The 16,912-nt window shown below is 50.9% G+C and overlaps 1 long non-coding RNA gene across 1 annotated transcript; it reads left to right on the top strand.

Annotated features, from left to right (window-relative positions):
- Nucleotides 1-1,287: 1,287 nt before the first annotated feature.
- Nucleotides 1,288-16,343, top strand: LOC147650471 (uncharacterized). Its single transcript, XR_015276232.1, has 7 exons — nucleotides 1,288-3,809; nucleotides 3,899-4,132; nucleotides 4,424-6,940; nucleotides 7,035-7,268; nucleotides 7,560-10,076; nucleotides 10,171-10,404; nucleotides 10,696-16,343. It is a non-coding gene; the product is annotated as an uncharacterized LOC147650471 (long non-coding RNA).
- The last annotated feature ends 569 nt before the right edge of the window (nucleotides 16,344-16,912 follow it).

Below are 16,912 nucleotides of genomic sequence, written 5' to 3'. Positions count from 1 at the left end.
TCCTGATGTAGCCATTTGCTACCCTTTAGCCTTGACTGCCACGCATCGGACTGCTGTCCGTGTGGGGCTGGGGATGCTCAGCCTGGAAAGAGAAGGGGGCTGGCGAGGCCTCCCTGCAGCTCTAGGAAAGATGGGCACAGAGAGGAGAAGCCTTTCAACTGCAGGAGTGAGCTTGAAGTTGGATCTAATGAAGCTGCTCTTTTCCACTCCGGCTGCTGGGGCACTGGCCCGGGCTGTGCACAGAGGCTGGGGATGCTCCATCCTTGGCAACATCCAAGGCCAGCTGGGAGCGGGGCTCTGAGCAACCTATTCTGGGCGAAGATTGCTCCGCTTGGAACAAGATGGTCTTTAGGGTCCCTTCCAAGCCCAAGCACCCAGGGATTCCGTCATTCATTCTACGGTCTCCGTTGTCCACTTCAGCCTGGGCCTGAACTCCTGGCGGTGATGTCACAGTGCACGCTCCAGCTAGAACTTCCAGCATCCAGCAACGGCCACAACACAACCCTTGGCTCCTTGTGCCAGCACGCTCTTCATTCACCCTGCTCCAAGCCTACCCCTGTCACCTTGTTGCCACCTGCTCCCTGATTCCCCCAGCAGTCCCCAAAGCTCCCCATCGCTTGGATTTTGCTCTCCATCCCTGCAGGATGTCTGCATTTGTTCCAAAAGAGCTATGGTACTATTCCACGGAGGCGGACACCCCGCAGCTGCCTGGCTGGGCTGGAGCTCTGTGGGACAGGCTGGGAAATTTTGCTACCTCTGCAGGCTGGCACAGACGGAGAGGAGGAGACGGACGTCGATACACAGACTGATAGAGAAGAAGCCATGGAAGTGGACGGAGAGGATACCGGAGAGGAAGAGATGGATGTGGATATGTACGAGACAGAGGAAGAGATGGAGGTGGAAACGAAAGATTATATTGAAGAGATGGATATTGATCTAAAAGACAAGGAGGAAGACATGGTCTTGGGATGAAGACCGATGCCAGCAGCAGAACAGGCAGGTGCTCCCCACAGGCAGAGTGGGGCCCCTGCTGCCAGCCTGGGGCCGGGCTGGGCACTTCCTGCTCAGGGACACGCTAGCCCATGCACTGGATTCTGCTGGCCATCCCTGGCCTGGCCTGGGCTTGCTGTGGGCCACACAAGCCCTGTTCCAGTGCCTCGGCCACAGCCCCCAGCCAGGCTCCCTTCTGGCAGCAGAGTCCCACTGGGCCAGTGTCCCAGCCCGGCAGCACATGGAACACCCTTCCGTGCCTGACTGCACTGACCGTGCTACTTGTTTTTCTTGCAGGACTTAGGGACATCACAGACACAGATGCCACCCTGCTGTACATACGTTTTACAGTTGTTGTGTTCAGGATAGAGGTTTTACAGTTTGTTTAAGTTGCCTGTAAATACGTTTCATAGAGCTTTGTTAGAGCTGTTCTCAGGTAAATAGGTTCTATAGTTTGTTGTTGTTGTTGTTACCAATATTCTTACAGTGTAAATATGTGGTGTAGTTCATTCTTGTTCCTTTTCTTCTACAGATAAACAGTCTTTGATTTTCACACCCCAGTTCTCTTTGCATTTTCTTCGGGCACATTTGCAAAGCTGTAGGTTGTTTCGGGAACAATGTTTGCAGGACTCTAAAAAGAGTATCAAAACCGTTCTGCCACACTCTCAGCTGCTGCTGCTGCCCCAAAAAGCACTGGCTGGCTTTGCTCACACAATCACAGTTGTGGTGGCATTTCTACCACACCACAGGACAGCGATGTTTTCCCTCTTCTCCTGGAAATACCTACAGCACTTGTGGGTAGCAAGGCAAACATGAGCCTCTTTTAGTGGCCCTTGAAATTGGACATGTGAAATGAGGCACACAAAGCCACAGGCCAGCTGAACCTGGCATCTCTGAATGGGTCTTTACATTCTTCCCAGGAAGATGAATGGCAATCACTATTTTGGCAGGGAGGAAAGTGCATCAGCTAGCAATTTGCTGTAGAAAATGTGCTTTCTGCTCCTCTCACAGCCAAAACTCCTACCCATTTCTTGGAAGTCCTTCTTAGATAAGGACCGTGTTCAACTGAGTGACAGTGAAGCCAAATGGCAATGCCACAATCAATTGTCCTGTACACAATCTCCTTCATCCACGTGGAAGGTTACTCACGGGCACACAAGAGGACGGAAGAAACCCAAATGCATCGTTGGACATAATAAAGTCAGACGTGTTGAGGGATGAAGAAATCTTGCAGAGATATGGAAAGCTGCCCTGAAAACCCAGTTCGGGGAGAGCCTGAGCTCTTTTGTGCTTCTAGGCCTGAAGATGCTCAGCACCTTTCCCAGATGCTCAGCAGGCAGTAGGATTGTGCCTGAATCTGGCTCTGGAAATGCCAGTGCCTCAACTGAGAGCTGTGGCAATGATTTCCATTGCATGGAGAGGGGCCACAGTCCTGCAAGAGTCTTTCAGCAGAGCAAACAGCAGCCTGGAGGGTGGGCAGTGCTGCATCTGGACCACTGCATGCTCATCCTTCACCACAATGCAGAGCTGCCATGGATCACTTTTTCCATTTCTCCTGTTGGATATGTTTTGGAGAAGTTGTTCTAGGTGGCTTTGGATGGTGATCCAAGTAGGAAGCAGCCATTCGCCTGCTGTGATATCCTTACAACTAGTCCTAACTTCTCATTGCCTTTGGTTTGATTGGGGGTGTTTTATCTGTTTGTTTGATTGGTTTCTTTGGGTTGGTTTCTTTGTGTTTTTCTCTCTTTTGCTTGGAGTTTCTTTTCCTTTTTTAGAAATGACTGGTGAAGTTGGCACAACCAAACTCCAGAAAACGTAAAGCAGGCTTGACTTTCCAGAAATTGCTTTTGGCTGGCTTTAGCTGCATTCCCCAGGATCACGATCAGCAGTAGATATTTGCAGGTTTTGCTCTGCATCCTCAGCCTGCCCAGGTGTTGTTCAGTGTTTCAGCAATGGAGAAGACGATGGATATTTTGCTAAACCTCCTTTCAAACAACAAAACTTGGGTTAGCACGACAGAAAAGAAGAGAAGAAAATCTTCGCCAGTTAGAACAGAGCCAGAGTCCCACCATTTCCCCCTCCACTTCTCTTTCTTTTCTACATTTAGAGGTAAAGCTTCCATCTCCAAAAGCTTCCATCTCTCACTTCCTGATGTAGCCATTTGCTACCCTTTAGCCTTGACTGCCACGCATCGGACTGCTGTCCGTGTGGGGCTGGGGATGCTCAGCCTGGAAAGAGAAGGGGGCTGGCGAGGCCTCCCTGCAGCTCTAGGAAAGATGGGCACAGAGAGGAGAAGCCTTTCAACTGCAGGAGTGAGCTTGAAGTTGGATCTAATGAAGCTGCTCTTTTCCACTCCGGCTGCTGGGGCACTGGCCCGGGCTGTGCACAGAGGCTGGGGATGCTCCATCCTTGGCAACATCCAAGGCCAGCTGGGAGCGGGGCTCTGAGCAACCTATTCTGGGCGAAGATTGCTCCGCTTGGAACAAGATGGTCTTTAGGGTCCCTTCCAAGCCCAAGCACCCAGGGATTCCGTCATTCATTCTACGGTCTCCGTTGTCCACTTCAGCCTGGGCCTGAACTCCTGGCGGTGATGTCACAGTGCACGCTCCAGCTAGAACTTCCAGCATCCAGCAACGGCCACAACACAACCCTTGGCTCCTTGTGCCAGCACGCTCTTCATTCACCCTGCTCCAAGCCTACCCCTGTCACCTTGTTGCCACCTGCTCCCTGATTCCCCCAGCAGTCCCCAAAGCTCCCCATCGCTTGGATTTTGCTCTCCATCCCTGCAGGATGTCTGCATTTGTTCCAAAAGAGCTATGGTACTATTCCACGGAGGCGGACACCCCGCAGCTGCCTGGCTGGGCTGGAGCTCTGTGGGACAGGCTGGGAAATTTTGCTACCTCTGCAGGCTGGCACAGACCGAGAGGAGGAGACGGACGTCGATACACAGACTGATAGAGAAGAAGCCATGGAAGTGGACGGAGAGGATACCGGAGAGGAAGAGATGGATGTGGATATGTACGAGACAGAGGAAGAGATGGAGGTGGAAACGAAAGATTATATTGAAGAGATGGATATTGATCTAAAAGACAAGGAGGAAGACATGGTCTTGGGATGAAGACCGATGCCAGCAGCAGAACAGGCAGGTGCTCCCCACAGGCAGAGTGGGGCCCCTGCTGCCAGCCTGGGGCCGGGCTGGGCACTTCCTGCTCAGGGACACGCTAGCCCATGCACTGGATTCTGCTGGCCATCCCTGGCCTGGCCTGGGCTTGCTGTGGGCCACACAAGCCCTGTTCCAGTGCCTCGGCCACAGCCCCCAGCCAGGCTCCCTTCTGGCAGCAGAGTCCCACTGGGCCAGTGTCCCAGCCCGGCAGCACATGGAACACCCTTCCGTGCCTGACTGCACTGACCGTGCTACTTGTTTTTCTTGCAGGACTTAGGGACATCACAGACACAGATGCCACCCTGCTGTACATACGTTTTACAGTTGTTGTGTTCAGGATAGAGGTTTTACAGTTTGTTTAAGTTGCCTGTAAATACGTTTCATAGAGCTTTGTTAGAGCTGTTCTCAGGTAAATAGGTTCTATAGTTTGTTGTTGTTGTTGTTACCAATATTCTTACAGTGTAAATATGTGGTGTAGTTCATTCTTGTTCCTTTTCTTCTACAGATAAACAGTCTTTGATTTTCACACCCCAGTTCTCTTTGCATTTTCTTCGGGCACATTTGCAAAGCTGTAGGTTGTTTCGGGAACAATGTTTGCAGGACTCTAAAAAGAGTATCAAAACCGTTCTGCCACACTCTCAGCTGCTGCTGCTGCCCCAAAAAGCACTGGCTGGCTTTGCTCACACAATCACAGTTGTGGTGGCATTTCTACCACACCACAGGACAGCGATGTTTTCCCTCTTCTCCTGGAAATACCTACAGCACTTGTGGGTAGCAAGGCAAACATGAGCCTCTTTTAGTGGCCCTTGAAATTGGACATGTGAAATGAGGCACACAAAGCCACAGGCCAGCTGAACCTGGCATCTCTGAATGGGTCTTTACATTCTTCCCAGGAAGATGAATGGCAATCACTATTTTGGCAGGGAGGAAAGTGCATCAGCTAGCAATTTGCTGTAGAAAATGTGCTTTCTGCTCCTCTCACAGCCAAAACTCCTACCCATTTCTTGGAAGTCCTTCTTAGATAAGGACCGTGTTCAACTGAGTGACAGTGAAGCCAAATGGCAATGCCACAATCAATTGTCCTGTACACAATCTCCTTCATCCACGTGGAAGGTTACTCACGGGCACACAAGAGGACGGAAGAAACCCAAATGCATCGTTGGACATAATAAAGTCAGACGTGTTGAGGGATGAAGAAATCTTGCAGAGATATGGAAAGCTGCCCTGAAAACCCAGTTCGGGGAGAGCCTGAGCTCTTTTGTGCTTCTAGGCCTGAAGATGCTCAGCACCTTTCCCAGATGCTCAGCAGGCAGTAGGATTGTGCCTGAATCTGGCTCTGGAAATGCCAGTGCCTCAACTGAGAGCTGTGGCAATGATTTCCATTGCATGGAGAGGGGCCACAGTCCTGCAAGAGTCTTTCAGCAGAGCAAACAGCAGCCTGGAGGGTGGGCAGTGCTGCATCTGGACCACTGCATGCTCATCCTTCACCACAATGCAGAGCTGCCATGGATCACTTTTTCCATTTCTCCTGTTGGATATGTTTTGGAGAAGTTGTTCTAGGTGGCTTTGGATGGTGATCCAAGTAGGAAGCAGCCATTCGCCTGCTGTGATATCCTTACAACTAGTCCTAACTTCTCATTGCCTTTGGTTTGATTGGGGGTGTTTTATCTGTTTGTTTGATTGGTTTCTTTGGGTTGGTTTCTTTGTGTTTTTCTCTCTTTTGCTTGGAGTTTCTTTTCCTTTTTTAGAAATGACTGGTGAAGTTGGCACAACCAAACTCCAGAAAACGTAAAGCAGGCTTGACTTTCCAGAAATTGCTTTTGGCTGGCTTTAGCTGCATTCCCCAGGATCACGATCAGCAGTAGATATTTGCAGGTTTTGCTCTGCATCCTCAGCCTGCCCAGGTGTTGTTCAGTGTTTCAGCAGTGGAGAAGACGATGGATATTTTGCTAAACCTCCTTTCAAACAACAAAACTTGGGTTAGCACGACAGAAAAGAAGAAAAGAAAATCTTCGCCAGTTAGAACAGAGCCAGAGTCCCACCATTTCCCCCTCCACTTTTCTTTCTTTTCTACATTTAGAGGTAAAGCTTCCATCTCCAAAAGCTTCCATCTCTCACTTCCTGATGTAGCCATTTGCTACCCTTTAGCCTTGACTGCCACGCATCGGACTGCTGTCCGTGTGGGGCTGGGGATGCTCAGCCTGGAAAGAGAAGGGGGCTGGCGAGGCCTCCCTGCAGCTCTAGGAAAGATGGGCACAGAGAGGAGAAGCCTTTCAACTGCAGGAGTGAGCTTGAAGTTGGATCTAATGAAGCTGCTCTTTTCCACTCCGGCTGCTGGGCCACTGGCCCGGGCTGTGCACAGAGGCTGGGGATGCTCCATCCTTGGCAACATCCAAGGCCAGCTGGGAGCGGGGCTCTGAGCAACCTATTCTGGGCAAAGATTGCTCCGCTTGGAACAAGATGGTCTTTAGGGTCCCTTCCAAGCCCAAGCACCCAGGGATTCCGTCATTCATTCTACGGTCTCCGTTGTCCACTTCAGCCTGGGCCTGAACTCCTGGCGGTGATGTCACAGTGCACGCTCCAGCTAGAACTTCCAGCATCCAGCAACGGCCACAACACAACCCTTGGCTCCTTGTGCCAGCACGCTCTTCATTCACCCTGCTCCAAGCCTACCCCTGTCACCTTGTTGCCACCTGCTCCCTGATTCCCCCAGCAGTCCCCAAAGCTCCCCATCGCTTGGATTTTGCTCTCCATCCCTGCAGGATGTCTGCATTTGTTCCAAAAGAGGTATGGTACTATTCCACGGAGGCGGACACCCCGCAGCTGCCTGGCTGGGCTGGAGCTCTGTGGGACAGGCTGGGAAATTTTGCTACCTCTGCAGGCTGGCACAGACCGAGAGGAGGAGACGGACGTCGATACACAGACTGATAGAGAAGAAGCCATGGAAGTGGACGGAGAGGATACCGGAGAGGAAGAGATGGATGTGGATATGTACGAGACAGAGGAAGAGATGGAGGTGGAAACGAAAGATTATATTGAAGAGATGGATATTGATCTAAAAGACAAGGAGGAAGACATGGTCTTGGGATGAAGACCGATGCCAGCAGCAGAACAGGCAGGTGCTCCCCACAGGCAGAGTGGGGCCCCTGCTGCCAGCCTGGGGCCGGGCTGGGCACTTCCTGCTCAGGGACACGCTAGCCCATGCACTGGATTCTGCTGGCCATCCCTGGCCTGGCCTGGGCTTGCTGTGGGCCACACAAGCCCTGTTCCAGTGCCTGGGCCACAGCCCCCAGCCAGGCTCCCTTCTGGCAGCAGAGTCCCACTGGGCCAGTGTCCCAGCCCGGCAGCACATGGAACACCCTTCCGTGCCTGACTGCACTGACCGTGCTACTTGTTTTTCTTCCAGGACTTAGGGACATCACAGACACAGATGCCACCCTGCTGTACATACGTTTTACAGTTGTTGTGTTCAGGATAGAAGTTTTAGAGTTTGTTTAAGTTGCCTGTAAATACGTTTCATAGAGCTTTGTTAGAGCTGTTCTCAGGTAAATAGGTTCTATAGTTTGTTGTTGTTGTTGTTACCAATATTCTTACAGTGTAAATATGTGGTGTAGTTCATTCTTGTTCCTTTTCTTCTACAGATAAACAGTCTTTGATTTTCACACCCCAGTTCTCTTTGCATTTTCTTCGGGCACATTTGCAAAGCTGTAGGTTGTTTCGGGAACAATGTTTGCAGGACTCTAAAAAGAGTATCAAAACCGCTCTGCCACACTCTCAGCTGCTGCTGCTGCCCCAAAAAGCACTGGCTGGCTTTGCTCACACAATCACAGTTGTGGTGGCATTTCTACCACACCACAGGACAGCGATGTTTTCCCCCTTCTCCTGGAAATACCTACAGCACTTGTGGGTTGCAAGGCAAACATGAGCCTCTTTTAGTGGCCCTTGAAATTGGACATGTGAAATGAGGCACACAAAGCCACAGGCCAGATGAACCTGGCATCTCTGAATGGGTCTTTACATTCTTCCCAGGAAGATGAATGGCAATCACTATTTTGGCAGGGAGGAAAGTGCATCAGCTAGCAATTTGCTGTAGAAAATGTGCTTTCTGCTCCTCTCACAGCCAAAACTCCTACCCATTTCTTGGAAGTCCTTCTTAGATAAGGACCGTGTTCAACTGAGTGACAGTGAAGCCAAATGGCAATGCCGCAATCAATTGTCCTGTACACAATCTCCTTCATCCACGTGGAAGGTTACTCACGGGCACACAAGAGGACGGAAGAAACCCAAATGCATCGTTGGACATAATAAAGTCAGACGTGTTGAGGGATGAAGAAATCTTGCAGAGATATGGAAAGCTGCCCTGAAAACCCAGTTCGGGGAGAGCCTGAGCTCTTTTGTGCTTGTAGGCCTGAAGATGCTCAGCAGCTTTCCCAGATGCTCAGCAGGCAGTAGGATTGTGCCTGAATCTGGCTCTGGAAATGCCAGTGCCTCAACTGAGAGCTGTGGCAATGATTTTCATTGCATGGAGAGGGGCCACAGTCCTGCAAGAGTCTTTCAGCAGAGCAAACAGCAGCCTGGAGGGTGGGCAGTGCTGCATCTGGACCACTGCATGCTCATCCTTCACCACAATGCAGAGCTGCCATGGATCACTTTTTCCATTTCTCCTGTTGGATATGTTTTGGACAAGTTGTTCTAGGTGGCTTTGGATGGTGATCCAAGTAGGAAGCAGCCATTCGCCTGCTGTGATATCCTTACAACTAGTCCTAACTTCTCATTGCCTTTGGTTTGATTGGGGGTGTTTTATCTGTCTGTTTGATTGGTTTCTTTGGGTTGGTTTCTTTGTGTTTTTCTCTCTTTTGCTTGGAGTTTCTTTTCCTTTTTTAGAAATGACTGGTGAAGTTGGCACAACCAAACTCCAGAAAACGTAAAGCAGGCTTGACTTTCCAGAAATTGCTTTTGGCTGGCTTTAGCTGCATTCCCCAGGATCACGATCAGCAGTAGATATTTGCAGGTTTTGCTCTGCATCCTCAGCCTGCCCAGGTGTTGTTCAGTGTTTCAGCAGTGGAGAAGACGATGGATATTTTGCTAAACCTCCTTTCAAACAACAAAACTTGGGTTAGCACGACAGAAAAGAAGAAAAGAAAATCTTCGCCAGTTAGAACAGAGCCAGAGTCCCACCATTTCCCCCTCCACTTTTCTTTCTTTTCTACATTTAGAGGTAAAGCTTCCATCTCCAAAAGCTTCCATCTCTCACTTCCTGATGTAGCCATTTGCTACCCTTTAGCCTTGACTGCCACGCATCGGACTGCTGTCCGTGTGGGGCTGGGGATGCTCAGCCTGGAAAGAGAAGGGGGCTGGCGAGGCCTCCCTGCAGCTCTAGGAAAGATGGGCACAGAGAGGAGAAGCCTTTCAACTGCAGGAGTGAGCTTGAAGTTGGATCTAATGAAGCTGCTCTTTTCCACTCCGGCTGCTGGGCCACTGGCCCGGGCTGTGCACAGAGGCTGGGGATGCTCCATCCTTGGCAACATCCAAGGCCAGCTGGGAGCGGGGCTCTGAGCAACCTATTCTGGGCGAAGATTGCTCCGCTTGGAACAAGATGGTCTTTAGGGTCCCTTCCAAGCCCAAGCACCCAGGGATTCCGTCATTCATTCTACGGTCTCCGTTGTCCACTTCAGCCTGGGCCTGAACTCCTGGCGGTGATGTCACAGTGCACGCTCCAGCTAGAACTTCCAGCATCCAGCAACGGCCACAACACAACCCTTGGCTCCTTGTGCCAGCACGCTCTTCATTCACCCTGCTCCAAGCCTACCCCTGTCACCTTGTTGCCACCTGCTCCCTGATTCCCCCAGCAGTCCCCAAAGCTCCCCATCGCTTGGATTTTGCTCTCCATCCCTGCAGGATGTCTGCATTTGTTCCAAAAGAGGTATGGTACTATTCCACGGAGGCGGACACCCCGCAGCTGCCTGGCTGGGCTGGAGCTCTGTGGGACAGGCTGGGAAATTTTGCTACCTCTGCAGGCTGGCACAGACGGAGAGGAGGAGACGGACGTCGATACACAGACTGATAGAGAAGAAGCCATGGAAGTGGACGGAGAGGATACCGGAGAGGAAGAGATGGATGTGGATATGTACGAGACAGAGGAAGAGATGGAGGTGGAAACGAAAGATTATATTGAAGAGATGGATATTGATCTAAAAGACAAGGAGGAAGACATGGTCTTGGGATGAAGACCGATGCCAGCAGCAGAACAGGCAGGTGCTCCCCACAGGCAGAGTGGGGCCCCTGCTGCCAGCCTGGGGCCGGGCTGGGCACTTCCTGCTCAGGGACACGCTAGCCCATGCACTGCATTCTGCTGGCCATCCCTGGCCTGGCCTGGGCTTGCTGTGGGCCACACAAGCCCTGTTCCAGTGCCTGGGCCACAGCCCCCAGCCAGGCTCCCTTCTGGCAGCAGAGTCCCACTGGGCCAGTGTCCCAGCCCGGCAGCACATGGAACACCCTTCCGTGCCTGACTGCACTGACCGTGCTACTTGTTTTTCTTCCAGGACTTAGGGACATCACAGACACAGATGCCACCCTGCTGTACATACGTTTTACAGTTGTTGTGTTCAGGATAGAGGTTTTAGAGTTTGTTTAAGTTGCCTGTAAATACGTTTCATAGAGCTTTGTTAGAGCTGTTCTCAGGTAAATAGGTTCTATAGTTTGTTGTTGTAGTTGTTACCAATATCCTTACATTGTAAATATGTGGTGTAGTTCATTCTTGTTCCTTTTCTTCTACAGATAAACAGTCTTTGATTTTCACACCCCAGTTCTCTTTGCATTTTCTTCGGACACATTTGCAAAGCTGTAGGTTGTTTCGGGAACAATGTTTGCAGGACTCTAAAAAGAGTATCAAAACCGTTCTGCCACACTCTCAGCTGCTGCTGCTGCCCCAAAAAGCACTGGCTGGCTTTGCTCACACAATCACAGTTGTGGTGGCATTTCTACCACACCACAGGACAGCGATGTTTTCCCTCTTCTCCTGGAAATGCCTACAGCACTTGTGGGTAGCAAGGCAAACATGAGCCTCTTTCAGTGGCCCTTGAAATTGGACATGTGAAATGAGGCACACAAAGCCACAGGCCAGCTGAACCTGGCATCTCTGAATGGGTCTTTACATTCTTCCCAGGAAGATGAATGGCAATCACTATTTTGGCAGGGAGGAAAGTGCATCAGCTAGCAATTTGCTGTAGAAAATGTGCTTTCTGCTCCTCTCACAGCCAAAACTCCTACCCATTTCTTGGAAGTCCTTCTTAGATAAGGACCGTGTTCAACTGAGTGACAGTGAAGCCAAATGGCAATGCCGCAATCAATTGTCCTGTACACAATCTCCTTCATCCACGTGGAAGGTTACTCACGGGCACACAAGAGGACGGAAGAAACCCAAATGCATCGTTGGACATAATAAAGTCAGACGTGTTGAGGGATGAAGAAATCTTGCAGAGATATGGAAAGCTGCCCTGAAAACCCAGTTCCGGGAGAGCCTGAGCTCTTTTGTGCTTCTAGGCCTGAAGATGCTCAGCAGCTTTCCCAGATGCTCAGCAGGCAGTAGGATTGTGCCTGAATCTGGCTCTGGAAATGCCAGTGCCTCAACTGAGAGCTGTGGCAATGATTTCCATTGCATGGAGAGGGGCCACAGTCCTGCAAGAGTCTTTCAGCAGAGCAAACAGCAGCCTGGAGGGTGGGCAGTGCTGCATCTGGACCACTGCATGCTCATCCTTCACCACAATGCAGAGCTGCCATGGATCACTTTTTCCATTTCTCCTGTTGGATATGTTTTGGACAAGTTGTTCTAGGTGGCTTTGGATGGTGATCCAAGTAGGAAGCAGCCATTCGCCTGCTGTGATATCCTTACAACTTGTCCTAACTTCTCATTGCCTTTGGTTTGATTGGGGGTGTTTTATCTGTTTGTTTGATTGGTTTCTTTGGGTTGGTTTCTTTGTGTTTTTCTCTGTTTTGCTTGGAGTTTCTTTTCCTTTTTTAGAAATGACTGGTGAAGTTGGCACAACCAAACTCCAGAAAACGTAAAGCAGGCTTGACTTTCCAGAAATTGCTTTTGGCTGGCTTTAGCTGCATTCCCCAGGATCACGATCAGCAGTAGATATTTGCAGGTTTTGCTCTGCATCCTCAGCCTGCCCAGGTGTTGTTCAGTGTTTCAGCAGTGGAGAAGACGATGGATATTTTGCTAAACCTCCTTTCAAACAACAAAACTTGGGTTAGCACGACAGAAAAGAAGAAAAGAAAATCTTCGCCAGTTAGAACAGAGCCAGAGTCCCACCATTTCCCCCTCCACTTCTCTTTCTTTTCTACATTTAGAGGTAAAGCTTCCATCTCCAAAAGCTTCCATCTCTCACTTCCTGATGTAGCCATTTGCTACCCTTTAGCCTTGACTGCCACGCATCGGACTGCTGTCCGTGTGGGGCTGGGGATGCTCAGCCTGGAAAGAGAAGGGGGCTGGCGAGGCCTCCCTGCAGCTCTAGGAAAGATGGGCACAGAGAGGAGAAGCCTTTCAACTGCAGGAGTGAGCTTGAAGTTGGATCTAATGAAGCTGCTCTTTTCCACTCCGGCTGCTGGGCCACTGGCCCGGGCTGTGCACAGAGGCTGGGGATGCTCCATCCTTGGCAACATCCAAGGCCAGCTGGGAGCGGGGCTCTGAGCAACCTATTCTGGGCGAAGATTGCTCCGCTTGGAACAAGATGGTCTTTAGGGTCCCTTCCAAGCCCAAGCACCCAGGGATTCCATCATTCATTCTACCGTCTCCGTTGTCCACTTCAGCCTGGGCCTGAACTCCTGGCGGTGATGTCACAGTGCACGCTCCAGCTAGAACTTCCAGCATCCAGCAATGGCCACAACACAACCCTTGGCTCCTTGTGCCAGCACGCTCTTCATTCACCCTGCTCCAAGCCTACCCCTGTCACCTTGTTGCCACCTGCTCCCTGATTCCCCCAGCAGTCCCCAAAGCTCCCCATCGCTTGGATTTTGCTCTCCATCCCTGCAGGATGTCTGCATTTGTTCCAAAAGAGCTATGGTACTATTCCACGGAGGCGGACACCCCGCAGCTGCCTGGCTGGGCTGGAGCTCTGTGGGACAGGCTGGGAAATTTTGCTACCTCTGCAGGCTGGCACAGACCGAGAGGAGGAGACGGACGTCGATACACAGACTGATAGAGAAGAAGCCATGGAAGTGGACGGAGAGGATACAGGAGAGGAAGAGATGGATGTGGGTATGTACGAGACAGAGGAAGAGATGGAGGTGGAAACGAAAGATTATATTGAAGAGATGGATATTGATCTAAAAGACAAGGAGGAAGACATGGTCTTGGGATGAAGACCGATGCCAGCAGCAGAACAGGCAGGTGCTCCCCACAGGCAGAGTGGGGCCCCTGCTGCCAGCCTGGGGCCGGGCTGGGCACTTCCTGCTCAGGGACACATGCACTGGATTCTGCTGGCCATCCCTGGCCTGGCCTGGGCTTGCTGTGGGCCACACAAGCCCTGTTCCAGTGCCTGGGCCACAGCCCCCAGCCAGGCTCCCTTCTGGCAGCAGAGTCCCACTGGGCCAGTGTCCCAGCCCGGCAGCACATGGAACACCCTTCCGTGCCTGACTGCACTGACCGTGCTACTTGTTTTTCTTCCAGGACTTAGGGACATCACAGACACAGATGCCACCCTGCTGTACATACGTTTTACAGTTGTTGTGCTCAGGATAGAAGTTTTAGAGTTTGTTTAAGTTGCCTGTAAATACGTTTCATAGAGCTTTGTTAGAGCTGTTCTCAGGTAAATAGGTTCTATAGTTTGTTGTTGTTGTTGTTGTTGTTGTTGTTACCAATATTCTTACAGTGTAAATATGTGGTGTAGTTCATTCTTGTTCCTTTTCTTCTACAGATAAACAGTCTTTGATTTTCACACCCCAGTTCTCTTTGCATTTTCTTCGGGCACGTTTGCAAAGTTGTGGGTTGTTTCGGGAACAATGTTTGCAGGACTCTAAAAAGAGTATCAAAACCGCTCTGCCACACTCTCAGCTGCTGCTGCTGCCCCAAAAAGCACTGGCTGGCTTTGCTCACACAATCACAGTTGTGGTGGCATTTCTACCACACCACAGGACAGCGATGTTTTCCCTCTTCTCCTGGAAATACCTACAGCACTTGTGGGTTGCAAGGCAAACATGAGCCTCTTAGTGGCCCTTGAAATTGGACATGTGAAATGAGGCACACAAAGCCACAGGCCAGCTGAACCTGGCATCTCTGAATGGGTCTTTACATTCTTCCCAGGAAGATGAATGGCAATCACTATTTTGGCAGGGAGGAAAGTGCATCAGCTAGCAATTTGCTGTAGAAAATGTGCTTTCTGCTCCTCTCACAGCCAAAACTCCTACCCATTTCTTGGAAGTCCTTCTTAGATAAGGACCGTGTTCAACTGAGTGACAGTGAAGCCAAATGGCAATGCCGCAATCAATTGTCCTGTACACAATCTCCTTCATCCACGTGGAAGGTTACTCACGGGCACACAAGAGGACGGAAGAAACCCAAATGCATCGTTGGACATAATAAAGTCAGACGTGTTGAGGGATGAAGAAATCTTGCAGAGATATGGAAAGCTGCCCTGAAAACCCAGTTCGGGGAGAGCCTGAGCTCTTTTGTGCTTCTAGGCCTGAAGATGCTCAGCAGCTTTCCCAGATGCTCAGCAGGCAGTAGGATTGTGCCTGAATCTGGCTCTGGAAATGCCAGTGCCTCAACTGAGAGCTGTGGCAATGATTTCCATTGCATGGAGAGGGGCCACAGTCCTGCAAGAGTCTTTCAGCAGAGCAAACAGCAGCCTGGAGGGTGGGCAATCTGTACCACTGCATGCTCATCATTCACCACAATGCAGAGCTGCCATGGATCACTTTTTCCATTTCTCCTGTTGGATATGTTTTGGAGAAGTTGTTCTAGGTGGCTTTGGATGGTGATCCAAGTAGGAAGTAGCCATTCGCCTGCTGTGATATCCTAACAACTAGTCCTAACTTCTCATTGCCTTTGGTTTGATTGGGGATGTTTTATCTGTTTGTTTGATTGATTTCTTTGGGTTGGTTTCTTTGTGTTTTTCTCTCTTTTGCTTGGAGTTTCTTTTCCTTTTTTAGAAATGACTGGTGAAGTTGGCACAACCAAACTCCAGAAAACGTAAAGCAGGCTTGACTTTCCAGAAATTGCTTTTGGCTGGCTTTAGCTGCATTCCCCAGGATCACGATCAGCAGTAGATATTTGCAGGTTTTGCTCTGCATCCTCAGCCTGCCCAGATGTTGTTCAGTGTTTCAGCAGTGGAGAAGACGATGGATATTTTGCTAAACCTCCTTTCAAACAACAAAACTTGGGTTAGCACGACAGAAAAGAAGAAAAGAAAATCCTCGCCAGTTAGAACAGAGCCAGAGTCCCACCATTTCCCCCTCCACTTTTCTTTCTTTTCTACATTTAGAGGTAAAGCTTCCATCTCCAAAAGCTTCCATCTCTCACTTCCTGATGTAGCCATTTGCTACCCTTTAGCCTTGACTGCCACGCATCGGACTGCTGTCCGTGTGGGGCTGGGGATGCTCAGCCTGGAAAGAGAAGGGGGCTGGCGAGGCCTCCCTGCAGCTCTAGGAAAGATGGGCACAGAGAGGAGAAGCCTTTCAACTGCAGGAGTGAGCTTGAAGTTGGATCTAATGAAGCTGCTCTTTTCCACTCCGGCTGCTGGGCCACTGGCCCGGGCTGTGCACAGAGGCTGGGGATGCTCCATCCTTGGCAACATCCAAGGCCAGCTGGGAGCGGGGCTCTGAGCAACCTATTCTAGGGGAAGATCGCTCCGCTTGGAACAAGATGGTCTTTAGGGTCCCTTCCAAGCCCAAGCACCCAGGGATTCCATCATTCATTCTACGGTCTCCGTTGTCCACTTCAGCCTGGGCCTGAACTCCTGGCGGTGATGTCACAGTGCACGCTCCAGCTAGAACTTCCAGCATCCAGCAACGGCCACAACACAACCCTTGGCTCCTTGTGCCAGCACGCTCTTCATTCACCCTGCTCCAAGCCTACCCTTGTCACCTTGTTGCCACCTGCTCCCTGATTCCCCCAGCAGTCCCCAAAGCTCCCCATCGCTTGGATTTTGCTCTCCATCCCTGCAGGATATCTGCATTTGTTCCAAAAGAGGTATGGTACTATTCCACGGAGGCGGACACCCCGCAGCTGCCTGGCTGGGCTGGAGCTCTGTGGGACAGGCTGGGAAATTTTGCTACCTCTGCAGGCTGGCACAGACGGAGAGGAGGAGACGGACGTCGATACACAGACTGATAGAGAAGAAGCCATGGAAGTGGACGGAGAGGATACTGGAGAGGAAGAGATGGATGTGGATATGTACGAGACAGAGGAAGAGATGGAGGTGGAAACGAAAGATTATATTGAAGAGATGGATATTGATCTAAAAGACAAGGAGGAAGACATGGTCTTGGGATGAAGACCGATGCCAGCAGCAGAACAGGCAGGTGCTCCCCACAGGCAGAGTGGGGTCCCTGCTGCCAGCCTGGGGCCGGGCTGGGCACTCCCTGCTCAGGGACACGCTAGCCCATGCACTGGATTCTGCTGGCCATCCCTGGCCTGGCCTGGGCTTGCTGTGGGCCACACAAGTCCTGTTCCAGTGCCTGGGCCACAGCCCCCAGCCAGGCTCCCTTCTGGCAGCAGAGTCCCACTGGGCCAGTGTCCCAGCCCGGCAGCACATGGAA

Source organism: Cyanistes caeruleus, chromosome 14, assembly GCF_971803275.1.
Source record: "Cyanistes caeruleus chromosome 14, bCyaCae1.hap1.1, whole genome shotgun sequence".
NCBI classification, from domain to species: Eukaryota; Metazoa; Chordata; class Aves; order Passeriformes; family Paridae; genus Cyanistes; species Cyanistes caeruleus.
The sequence above is the reverse complement of the archived record's forward strand: the minus strand, read 5'-3'. Positions and strand labels throughout refer to the sequence as shown.